Source organism: Carettochelys insculpta, chromosome 3 (genome assembly GCF_033958435.1).
Source record: "Carettochelys insculpta isolate YL-2023 chromosome 3, ASM3395843v1, whole genome shotgun sequence".
NCBI classification, from domain to species: domain Eukaryota; kingdom Metazoa; phylum Chordata; order Testudines; family Carettochelyidae; genus Carettochelys; species Carettochelys insculpta.
Genome location: NC_134139.1, coordinates 125,351,714 through 125,363,648, shown reverse-complemented (window position 1 = coordinate 125,363,648; position 11,935 = coordinate 125,351,714).

The window sequence follows — 11,935 nt, the reverse complement described above, 5'->3', positions numbered from 1 at the left end:
AGTTTTTAATATGTTTTTATATTTTTGGGCCACAAAAAATGTTACTGAAAAAAAACAGGTCCCGACTATACAAAGTTTGGGAAACCCTGTACTATAGTATATGACTATAGTGGTACTGTACAGGGTTGATATAGTAAAATAATACAACATGAATTGGTAGATATGTTACAGATACACACTTTCTTGGCTGGGGGGGGCGTCCTCAGTTTTGAAAGTTCACATATGGTACCCCTACAGGAGAGCAAACAGAAGACTCAGGGGGAGCAAGAAAACCAAGCAGCAAACTTAAGTCCAACCCTGGGAGAAGCCTAGAGAAAGGTTTTTGGGTGGGAGTGCTATCTGAAAGATTCTTGGGCTATAAACTGGCTTGGATGTTTGTTTCTTGACGTAATTGAAACTGGTTTTGCATTGTTTTGTTTCTTATTTTTCTTCAGAAACATCTAGTATACAAAAATAATGTTTTCCAAAGGTTTCTGAATCAGCAGCAGGAGCAAGGGAATGATGGGGGGGAGAAGAAATTGGTAAGTTTTTAAAACTATCTATTTGTGTTTCTATAATATTCCATTTTACTGTCTCTTAGTTACATGATAGAAAAATCTACCACATCTGTTAGACAGCTTCAGAGATACCCAGGAGAGCACATACTGTGAGAAAAGTTTTTGGAATAAGTAGTATATTTTAGAAACAAATTCTAAAGAACCAGCAAGGCTGTTAGAAAGCACAATAAAGCTTTCAACTCTGTGTAGTAGCAAGTTGCAATATCTAGAGTCATCTTCCAATATTCACATTAACTATTTCAGACTTAAAAGGCAAAATGTAACCTGTCTAAAAGTGTTTATTGTGAATTATAGAAGTGTAAACCTGGAAGGGCCCTGGGTTCAGGCAAGATAAAATATATCTAGACCATGACAAGTGTTTGTCCAGCCTGTTTTTACAAAACCCTAATGACAGAGGTTATACAACTTTTCTTACAAGCCTGTTCTAGAGTTTAAGTATCCTTACAGTTTATAAAGTTTTTTCCTAATATATAACCTAAATCTCTCTTGCTGGGGACTGCTTCTTTTTCTTTCTTCAGGGGACCCACGAAACAATTAATTGATCGGTCTTTTCTTTATAAAAGTCCTTACTATAATTGAAGACTTATCAGGTCTTCCCTCATTCAACTTTTTTTCCAGGATTAAATATGCCCAGTTTCTTAAATCTTCCCTCATAGGTCAGATGCTTAAATCTTTTAACATTTGTGTTGCTTTTCTCTCTCTCCAGTTTGCCAAAACCCTTCCTACAATATGGCACCCAGAATTAGACACAATACTCCAGGTAATGCCTCATCTGTGCCAAGCAGAGGTAGACAATCACTTCCTAGCCGCGTCTACATTAGCCGGCTATTTCGAAATAGCCGTGCCAACTTCGAAATAGCTCCCGCCGCGTCTACACATGCCAAGCACTATTTCGAAGTTGAAATCGACGTAAGGTGGCGAGACGTTGAAGTCACTATCCTCATCAGGAGATGGGAATAGCGCCCTACTTCGACATTGAACGTCGAAGTAGGGCACGTGTAGACGATCCGCGTCCCGCAACATCAAAATAGCAGGGTCCTCCATGGCGGCCATCAGCTGAGGGGTTGAGAGACGCTCTCTCCAGCCCCGGAGCTCTATGGTCGCCGCGTGCAGCAGCCCCTTAAAGCTCCCCACCCGCTGAGTTCCTGTGCAGGAAGCTGAGAGCGCGTGCAGGCAGCAGTGCAGCCACGTGCACAGCCTGCACGTCCTCAGCAGCCCCAATCCACCACCTTGCACCCATGGCATCCAGCCAGCCCCCCAAGTGCCCACAGAGCACCCCCCGCAAGGGGACCCAGAGCTCCCAGCCTGCCAGCCAGCGGGGAAGAGGCAGTGGGGCCCCTCCTGGACGGAGGCTGAGATCCGGGACCTGCTGGGGCTCTGGGGCAAGGAGGAGGTGCTCCATGTAATGGGGAGCAAGAGGCAGAACGCGGATGAGTTCGCTTGGCTGGCCAAGGGCCTGGCTGCCCGGGGTCACCCTGCCCACACTGCTGACCACATCAGGAGAAAGGTAAAGGAGCTGCGACAGGGTTACGCCTGGGCCCGGGACACGGCCAGCTGATCTGGGGCCGCCCCCGCCTCTTGCCCCTTTTACAGGGAGCTAAGGGCCATTCTGGGCCCCCAGTACACCTCCTCCCCCGCAGCCACCCTTGACACCTCGGGCGACGAGCCCCAGCAGGCCCCAGAGACAGAGTCTGCCCCGGAGGCCAGCCCTGCACCCCAGGGCCCCCCCAGGAGCCCACCCCTGGGACACTGGAGGAGGAGGAGGAGTCCTCCAGCGACAGGGGGCTCCAAATCGCCCTCCGCTCCCGCAGCTCCAGCAGGGCGTCTGCCCAATGGGTGTCCCCCGACCGTGGGAGCGGACCGTCAGGTATGTACCCCCCTGGTGCACTCCCCGGGGTTAAGGAGTGGGGACAAGAGACATGACCAGGGCCCTCCACACACCCAGATGACCATGGCCCTGAGGACAGCAGTGGCATGTCCCTCAGAAGAGTCCATCAGCCCCTGCCCCCCAGCAGGACAGTGCCATGCCCAATCCCTGGGGCTGGGGGGAGCGGAACCTAGGGTCCCCTGGGCGGGGGGGTTGGACACCCATCATCATCAGCAGCATCCCCGGGGGACGGGGATGGGGAACCAGCAGCAGAGGGGTGGGGGGACAAGGGCCACGGGTCAGGGCCCAGACTAACGGCTGTCTCCACTCTTCTTCTCCCCTCTGTTCCGCAGCTGCACCATCGGAGGGCCCGGAGAGCACCAGCGTGGCATTAGTGGTCCCGGACAGCCCACCGGGTCCATCCCACCAGGCCAGCACCTCGGCAGAGCATGGACCAGCCCCAGGACGAGCCCAACAGCGGCGGAGCCATCCGCGGGTGCCCACGGACCCCCAGCTGCTCGACACCCTCCGGCGTCAGCTGGAGGTGTCCGAACGGCGCCTGCAGGTGGAGGAGCGGCAGCTCGACCTCCAGGAGCGAGCGCTGGCCTGGCGCCAGGAGGCTTGCGGTGCCTTCATGCGCACTTTCCAGGACATCGCGCGGCACTTGGACCCCCCCTGCCGCTCTGCCCGCCACTCCGCCCTCCATCCCTCCACCATCAGCCGTCCTGGGGCCTGCCACCGAGGGGGACCATGGGACTCCGGACTCCGCCCGGCCCTATCTGCCGGTTCTTCCGGCCCCCACCCAGCCTCAACAGAGCCTCCGGCCGAGACGTGGGTCGCACCCCCCCACACCAGACGCAGGACAATGGGGGTGCGTGGCCGAGGACGTTGCCCCCCAAGGCCCCCTCTGGCCCCCTCCTTTGGACATATTCCCCCCATCTTTGTAAATAGTTTTTGTTCTACCTGTTTTGTACCTGCGCCCCCCATGTACATAGTTCCCCCCTTCTTCTGTTAATAATTAATACAGGTTGCACAGTTTTGTTTAAAAAAAAAATTCCATTTATTGCACAGAAGTGTGTGGGGGGTGTGTGCTCTCGGGTTCTCTGTGGTGTGGGCATGGGGTCAGGGAGTGTTGTGAAGGATGGGGGGATGCAGTGGGTGGCTCACCCGCAGCTGGCCCTGCCAGCGTTCACCCCGCAGCCTGGTCAGAATGAGCCCGCAGGGCCTCCTGGACCTGGATCCCCTCAGGGTCGACCTGGCGACTGGGGGCAGCGGGTGGCTGGACGTCGGCCCTGCCAGCCTCCACAGCCCATCCTTGGAAGAAGGCCTCTCCCTTGCTCTCCACCAGGTTGTGGAGTGCGCTGCACGCTCCCACAACCTAGGGGATGTTGGTGAGGCCTGCATCCAGGCGGGTGAGGAGACACCTCCAGTGCCCTTTGAGGCGGCCAAAAGTGCGCTCGACCACCTGGCACGCATGGTTGAAGTGCGCTTCTGGCTGACTGTGACATGGCCCATGTAAGGGTGCATGAGCCAGGGCCGGAGGGGTTACGCCACGTCTGCGGCAAGGCAGAGAGGCATGGTGGTGTCCCCCACAGGGATCTCCCACTGGGGGCGGTTTAGGTCCCTGCCTCCAGCCGGCGGCACAGGCCCGAATTTCTGAACACCCGGGCGTCGTGGGTGCTGCCAGGCCAGCCAACATAAATGTCCAAGAGATGGCCCTGGCTGTCCACCAAGGCCTGGAGTTCCACAGAATGGTATCCCTTCCTATTGAGGAAGTGTCCTCCGCTGTGCTCCGGGGCACAGATGGGGATATGGGTCCCATCTAGAGCCCCAAAGCAATTTGGGAAGCCCAGGCTGGCAAACCCCGCGATGGCGGCATCTGGGTCCCCAAGCTGCACGAGCCTGTGGAGGAGCAGGACATTGATTGCGTGGACGACCTGCAGGGGAAGGACATGAGAGAGCACCGGTGAGGGGTGTGCAGGGCGTGTCTGGCCCTCCCGCCAGGGCTCCCTCCCCCCCCCCAGGGTTTCCCCCCCCGGGCTACCCCCCCCCGGGGATCCACCTTCCCCTCAGGGCTCCCCCCCTCCCCCTGGTTCCTCTTACCTCCATGAGGACAGCCCCAGTGGTGGCCTTGCCCACGCCGAACTGCTGCCCTACGGATCGGTAGCTGTCTGGAGTGGCCAGCTTCCAGACAGTGATGCCAACCCGTTTCTCTACAGTGAGGGCACGTCGCATGGGGGTGTCCTGGTGCTGTAAGGCAGGGGTGAGCCACTGGCAGAGCTCCCGGAATGTCTGCCGGCTCATTTGGAAGTTCCGGAGCCAGCAGTTGTTGTCCCACTCACCAAGCACCAGCCACTCCCACCAGTCCGTGCTCGTGGGGTATCTCCACAGCCGGCAGGGTGTGCAGCCCGGGGGGGGGTGGGCTGGGAGGGCAGCAAGGTCCGGGGCTGCTTCCTCATCCCCTGGGGGCAGCTCATCTTCCTCAAATAAAAGAAGGTCAGCTGCCTCCTGCATGGCACTGAGCAGGGCAGCCACTGGTCCTCCAGGGGTGGGTGTGTGGGCCTCTGGCCGCTGCTGCTGCTGCTGCTGTGGGTCCATGGTGCTTCATGGGGTGTGCATGCTTGTGACTCTGCAGACCGCGTGCTGTGCAGGCTGAGTGTGTCTGGGAGGGGCCCTTTAAGGGAGCAGCTTGCTGTTGCCCCGGAAGTGCTAGTCCGCCCTGTGACCCTGTCTGCAGCTGTTCCTGGCACCCTTATTTTGATTTGGGCCGCTTTGGTGTGTAGACGCTCCCCTGCAGCGCCTATTTCGATGTAGTGCTGTCCAACGTCGACGTTGAACGTCGACGGCACCAGCCCTGGAGGTTGTGTGGACGCTACTCATCGAAATAGTGTATTTCGATTTCGCTACATCGACATAAGCTATGTCGATGTAGCATCCCAGGGTAGACGTAGCTCCTGTGTCTTACCTGTGACATTCCTATTAATATACCTCAGAAAGAGTCAGTACTAGGAATAAGTGTTTCCTAACTTATTAGTTTTTTATTATAATTGTCTTTACAACCCATCCACTCTTAGACTTGCCACATCCTAGCCTATGTCTTTCTCTTGGCTGTGGCACTTGCCTTTCTGAGCAAATATAATTGTATAATCCTTTTGTTACTGTCATAGCCCTCCGAGAATTGATTCCCATCCCCCCTAACATCTAAGCCTTAATTTTCTAATGAGGCTCTGGAGCTCCTGTGCCTACTTATTTCCTCTGCTTATCCATCTACTAGGATAACCTTACCTTCCTCACACTTCAGAAGGCTTCTAGTACTGCTTCTGCTCTAATTGGTAAATGCAGATTGTTGTAGGGTGAAACAGAAGAGGGCCAGGTGAGTAAACAGCAGATGGAAGATAGCATCGTGCTATCAGGAGTATTCTAGGCCTGAGTATTAGAAAACAAACACAGTAGAAAAGGATTTGTATTTTTGTTTTTTTTGCTGCAGCTGTTATCTGCACTTAAATCCAAAGTCAGCTTTAAAAGCATACAATATGTCTCAGGAGTGGGTCCAAAGTATTAAAGAAAGAAATTAAATAGAGCCTCTTATGAGTGGGAAGAAGCTGCTCCTTTATTTCATTGCAAATAATGTTTTGTTGCTAGTGAATGCAGAATATGATATGAGAAAAAAGGGGATTTGAGGAGGAAGATAGAACAGCAAATAAGAGGATAAGAAAATTAAATGTAAGAGGGGGATGAGGGAGGAACAAGAGAGGGAATGGATGATGGAAATGAGTGATTGGTGGGAGGCGTTACTCATTGCAGAGGGGTTATGTTTAAGAATACCTGACTGATTTAAAGAAGGAGAAAATTTAAACTGTGGGTAATGTATCCTAGACCATCCTGTCTGTCCAGTTGCATGCTATATAGCAATTGTTACGATATCTAAGCTTATAACCTAGTCACTATAACTGCAAAAGTCAGCTCTCACCTGTGTGGAAGAGTTATACTTAATTTACTTGAATGCTATTTTTCTATAGCATCTAGGTTGGGGGTGGCCAACCAGTTAGGGACTCAGAGCTACGTGGATAGAGTGCAAAGAACCATGTATTATATATTTATTTTTATACAGCTATCTATATACAGCTGTATAAAAATAAATATATAATATGTGGCTCAATGCTTTCTCCCCATCCCCCCGCCCCCCGAGCCAGGCATCCCCAGCCAATGCCTCGCTCAAGCTTGATGCTGGTGACTGACTGGCACCGCTACCACTGCCGCCACACATTTCTCCCACCACATGCTGTGGCGCAAGCGCAGAGCAGAAGATAGCACTGCTGTCATGGCTCCAGGCAGGAGCCATATTTAATTGCTCAAAGAACCACATGCAGCTCAAGAGCCGCAGGTTTGCCACACTGATCTAGGTCCTGATTTTATGAAGCACTTATGGCTTGAAAAAAATATATACTAACAGTGGAAATAGGCCAAATAACTTCAATTAAATAGCAAAACTCTAACTTAAACAGGTGGAGGATTTGCCTCAATGGGTCCTGAGGTTACTGGATATCTTACAGGGTTGGAACACAAAGATGACTTTAACCAAATTTGGGGAAACCAAATATTTTGCATCTTCCAGCCTTATTTCAATGTATCTCTGTTAGTAATCCCACTCCTCTCCTCCCCTACCCCTTTAATTTTCCAGTGAGAGAACGTTGTAAATCTGTTTATTTTTCTTCCTAAGAGAAGTTTTGAGTGAGGTTTTTGGCCTAAGAATGAAGTACAAATTCCACAGTGCTTTGATCAAAGAAGTGAAGTCATGAAGCTCTGTGTTTATCCAGTCCAGAGTCTATCATCAGGCATGTACCTCGCAGATAGAAATGTGGCTACTCCTGTAACTCCTTTCTTTTATATATATATATATATTTAAAATGGTCTGTTGTCACTGAGCCACCCATTTACTAAATCATTTAATCGTACTTAAGGCCTATGTAGAGTGGGATTTCATTAGGACTTAAACATGTAATTAAAATAAAATATTTTTAAAGTGTTTTGCCAACCTAGCACTGATTTAGCTGACTGGCTGTTTGCAGTAATGGGTATGCCTCCCCATAGACCTAAGTTTTGTGGGACTGACCCACTTTGATGCCCAGCACTCCCTATCCTAGTTGAAGTTGAATGTTTCCTGCATTCAGTGATGTCTGCTACTGTATACATGTTCTGCACAATACTGTTGGCAGGGAAGAGGATAGGGAGGGAAGCAGCTTCAGCTGCTCCTGTGTATGTTCAGCCTCCTGCAGTGTGCTTGCTAGCTACAAGGGAGACTAGGAAAGGGAAGTGATGCTGGTTCTGAGCAGACCAGGCTGGATGCTGGGGACTTGGCATGGCAGATGTGTGAAAGGTGCTGGGGCCAGTGAGTGCAGCAGGGATGGCTATATGGGAATTGACTGTGACCAGTTATTCTGTGGTAGCCACTTGAAATGTAGAGTGGCATGGTAGTGGTTCCCCAAACATTAAGGTGACCATCTGTCCTGTTTTTACGAGGACAGTGCCTTTAAGAAAATGGGCAAATAGCTCCATATTTTGCAGGGCTCCTGTTCCCCAGCACCTGGCGTCTTGGAGCGGCAGCCACTGCTGCCAGGGAACTCATTTGCAGGGTGGCTGCCTTCTTCCCTGACCCCCACTGGGAGGCTGCAGGATCCCTAGTCTCAGCAGTCCCCGACCTGGAGGTTGTGCAACACCCATCCTCTGCTCCCCTTCGTCAGGAGGCTACAGAGCCCCCATCCCCAGTTTCTCACCATGGGGCAGTAGCCCCCATCTCCAAGGAGCCCTGATGGGAGAGCAGTGCCCCGTTGCCCAACGCTGGTGTCCCTTATTTACCATAGGCCAATGTGATCACCCTACCTAACATGGATAGGTGATGGTTGCTGCTGCTGCTGCCACCACATTTGCAGTGTCTAGATTAGGGAGTTCCCTTTTTATCCTGGTGTTAAATTACTCTGGTGCAAAATCTTTAATTTGCTCTGAGCAGGGTTATAGTAGATGTTAGTTAAAATGGTGGTGGCAGGGCTTATTGACTAGGCAATCTGGAGAGGTAGATGCAGACTTCAATTGTTCAGGGGTGATGCTTGCCTATGATACTTGAGTTCCAAGAGAGAGAGGGAGAACTGTTCTCTGCTCTTGTGTATCTGCATGGTATTGGTTTAAAATAAAACTTACCAGGACAGACTATGAAGCTGTTTAACCTTTCTCTTAGTTCCTGGTGGAAAACAAAGGGAGATACTTGGACTGTGTCAAGAAACAGACATCTAAGAGGTCTCTTGCCAGCCACATTTGGCTCAAGGGGACAAACCAGCAGTGAATGTGCAGTGAGTTTCTTGGTATTGCCTACGTTGTTGCAATTAAACTGAACCGTTGTTTTAATGTGCCCGATAAACAATGAGTCATTCCTCTACATTTTAGGTTTTAGTGTGTACAAATGTGAATAAAACTATCAGCTGTTCATATCCAGTAGATCAGTTTTGAAAATGAAAGTTTTTTGTTTTCCCAAAACCCAGATCAGTAACTCTGATTTCACTTTGTCTTTTTTCTTAAAAACAAAGACATCATCACTGTAAAATACCTGATATTTTAAAAAATTGCACCACAGAAGGCAACACAGTTTGCACCAATTTTGAAAGGCAAATCAGCTTTGAAATGCAGTTACAAAACTGGGTGGAGGATGTCTATATTGCTAATAGTGTGGACACAGAAAACCTGTACTATTCACTGATATTAAAGTTGACACAAACAAAACCTTTAGATTGTGTTTCTCAATAAAACTAGGTGTTATACAATGTAGCCGCACATTTTCAGGCTTCCACTTCCACAAAAATTTTGTGAAAGTTATTGTTTATAAGAAGTCGTTACTGGCCTTTGTCTTTCTATAGGGATGAGCATCTTATGGGTGTCGCATAATTCAGGGGTCACTGACATGGTAATTTGTGCTAAAGATCTGTAGCCACTTCCTGTACTTGACAATGCAGCCATACAACATTCTCCAGTTGTTTCATTTAAAATAGTTTAGTATTACTGAGGTACTCAGTTTTTAGGGAACGTCATCTGTAAGTCCCAACAATTGAAGCACCACAGCTTCTGCTCTAATCTGAGCCCAGCACTACACTTTTGGATCCATATGACTTCCAAACTGAACTACACTTTTATAAGTTTCACCTTGTTCTGAAGCTCCACTGTTGCTAATGAAGACGAGGCACTACTACTGTTCTTACCAACGAATTATCTAATCCAGGAGTGGTCAATAATTTTTTTTGGGGGGTGGGGGCACTCAAAGATTTTGGTAAGGGGTCAAGTGCTGTACTTTCCTACAAAGGGGATGAAGGGTGTTGGATGGAAGCTGGGTGCAGAAGGGGGCTCAGGGTAGGGGTCTTGGATGCAGTGAGGGGTTGAGAGGGAGTCCGGGTTAAGGAAGGGGTTGTGACCTGGGGCAGAGGCTTGGGAGGCAAGGTCTAGGGGGATGTATGGGTGTAAGAGAGGATTCTGGCCTGGAAGAGGGGTGCAGGGTCTGGATGGAGGTTGCAGAGGGTTGGGGTGATGACCTGGCGGGGAGAGAGATTTGGTGACCAAGACAGTCTCTGGCTAGGATGTGCTTACCTAGATGTCTCCCAGCCAGCAGCACACTGAGGCAGGCTTCCCTGCCTGCTGCAGCCCCAGAATATTCAAGCCTGCCCCATGTGGCTCTCTGCTCCAGAGGCTGAGGAGCCAGGAGCACTTCTCACACTGCTCCTGCCTCCCAGCTCCTATGAGCTAGAAACTGGCCAAAGGGAGCCGAGGGATTTTTTTTGCTGGGGAGGGGGCAAGGGCTGTGTGGAGGAGCCACCTCCTTCCACTCCTGGTGGGGTCTGGAGCAGAGAACTGCAAGGAGCAGGAAGCTGCTTAATACAGCATGAGGCAGCCCCACTGCTTTAAGCGTCTGCCTGCTCTGTGCCAGAGGACGGGGGCATCCGCAGGCTGGATCTGGCCCACAGGCCATAACTAGCCCACCCTGATCTAATCACTACTCAGTGTAGGGCGAGATGAGTGGATGATAAAACCTCAATGGGCCTCCTGCAAAGAAGCAATGGTAACAAATATCAGAGAGGTAGCTGTGTTAGCCTGTAGCATCAAGAACAACAAGGAGTCTTGTGTCACCTAAGCCGTGTCTACACGTGCACACTACTTCGAAGTAGCGGCACTAACTTCGAAATAGCGCCCGTCACGGCTACACGTGTTGGGCGCTATTTCGATGTTAACATCGACGTTAAGCGGCGAGACGTCGAAGCCGCTAACCCCATGAGGGGATAGGAATAGCGCTCTACTTCGACGTTCAACATCGAAGTAGGGACCGTGTAGTCGTTGCGCGTCCCGCAACATTGAAATTGCGGGGTCCTCCATGGCGGCCATCAGCTGAGGGGTTGAGAGACGCTCTCTCTCCAGCCCCGGCCGGGCTCTATGGTCACCGTGTGCAGCATCCCTTAGCCCAGGGCTTCTGGCTGCTGCTCCTGCAGCTGGGGATCCAGGCTGCATGCACAGGGTCTGCAACCAGTTGTTGGCTCTGTGGATCTTGTGTTGTTTAGTGCAACTGTGTCTGGGAGGGGCCCTTTAAGGGAGCGGCTTGCTGTTGAGTCCACCCTGTGACCCTGTCTGCAGCTGTGCCTGGCACCCTTATTTCGATGTGTGCTACTGTGGCGTGTAGATGTTCCCTCGCAGTGCCTATTTCGATGTGGTGCTGTGCAACGTCGATGTTGAACGTCAACGTTGCCAGCCCTGGAGGACGTGTAGACGTTATTCATCGAAATAAGCTATTTCGATGTAGCGTTCATGTGTAGACGTAGCCCTAATAACAGATATTTTGGAGCATAAGCTTTCTTGGGCAAAGACCTGCTTCATCAGATGCATGATGAAGCGGGTCTTTGCCCATGAGAGCTTATGCTCCAAAATATCTGTTAGCCTATAAGGTGCTGTAAGACTTCTTGTTGTTCTCATTAGTAACAAACTATTCCAAGAGGGGAGTGCAGCCCTGAGTAGAGGTCAGTATTACAGGTGTCTGAGGTGGGGTTAGAAACAGGTTAGTTTTGGCCACCCGGGGGGGGTGAGCGAAGGGACACTTAGCTGGTACAGCAGTCAGGGGGAGCCTTGGGGTCTCTACAGGAAGGAAGTATCAGAGGGGTAGCCATGTTAGTCTGCATCTGCAAAAGCAACAAGGGGTCCTGTGGCACCTTATAGACTAACAGAAATGTATGAGCATAAGCTTTTGTGACGAAGTGGGTCTTTGCCCACGAAAGCTTATGCTCGTACATTTCTGAATAGTAACAGAGAAGGAGCCGTGTTAGTCTTTCTGCTATCAAAACAAACAAAAAAACCCAGACAAGTATCACTTTAAAGACTAACAAAATAATTTATTAGCTGATGAGCTTTCGTGGGACAGACCCACTTCTTCATACCATAGCCATACCAGAACAGACTCAGTATTTAAGGCATAAAGAACCAAAACAGTAAT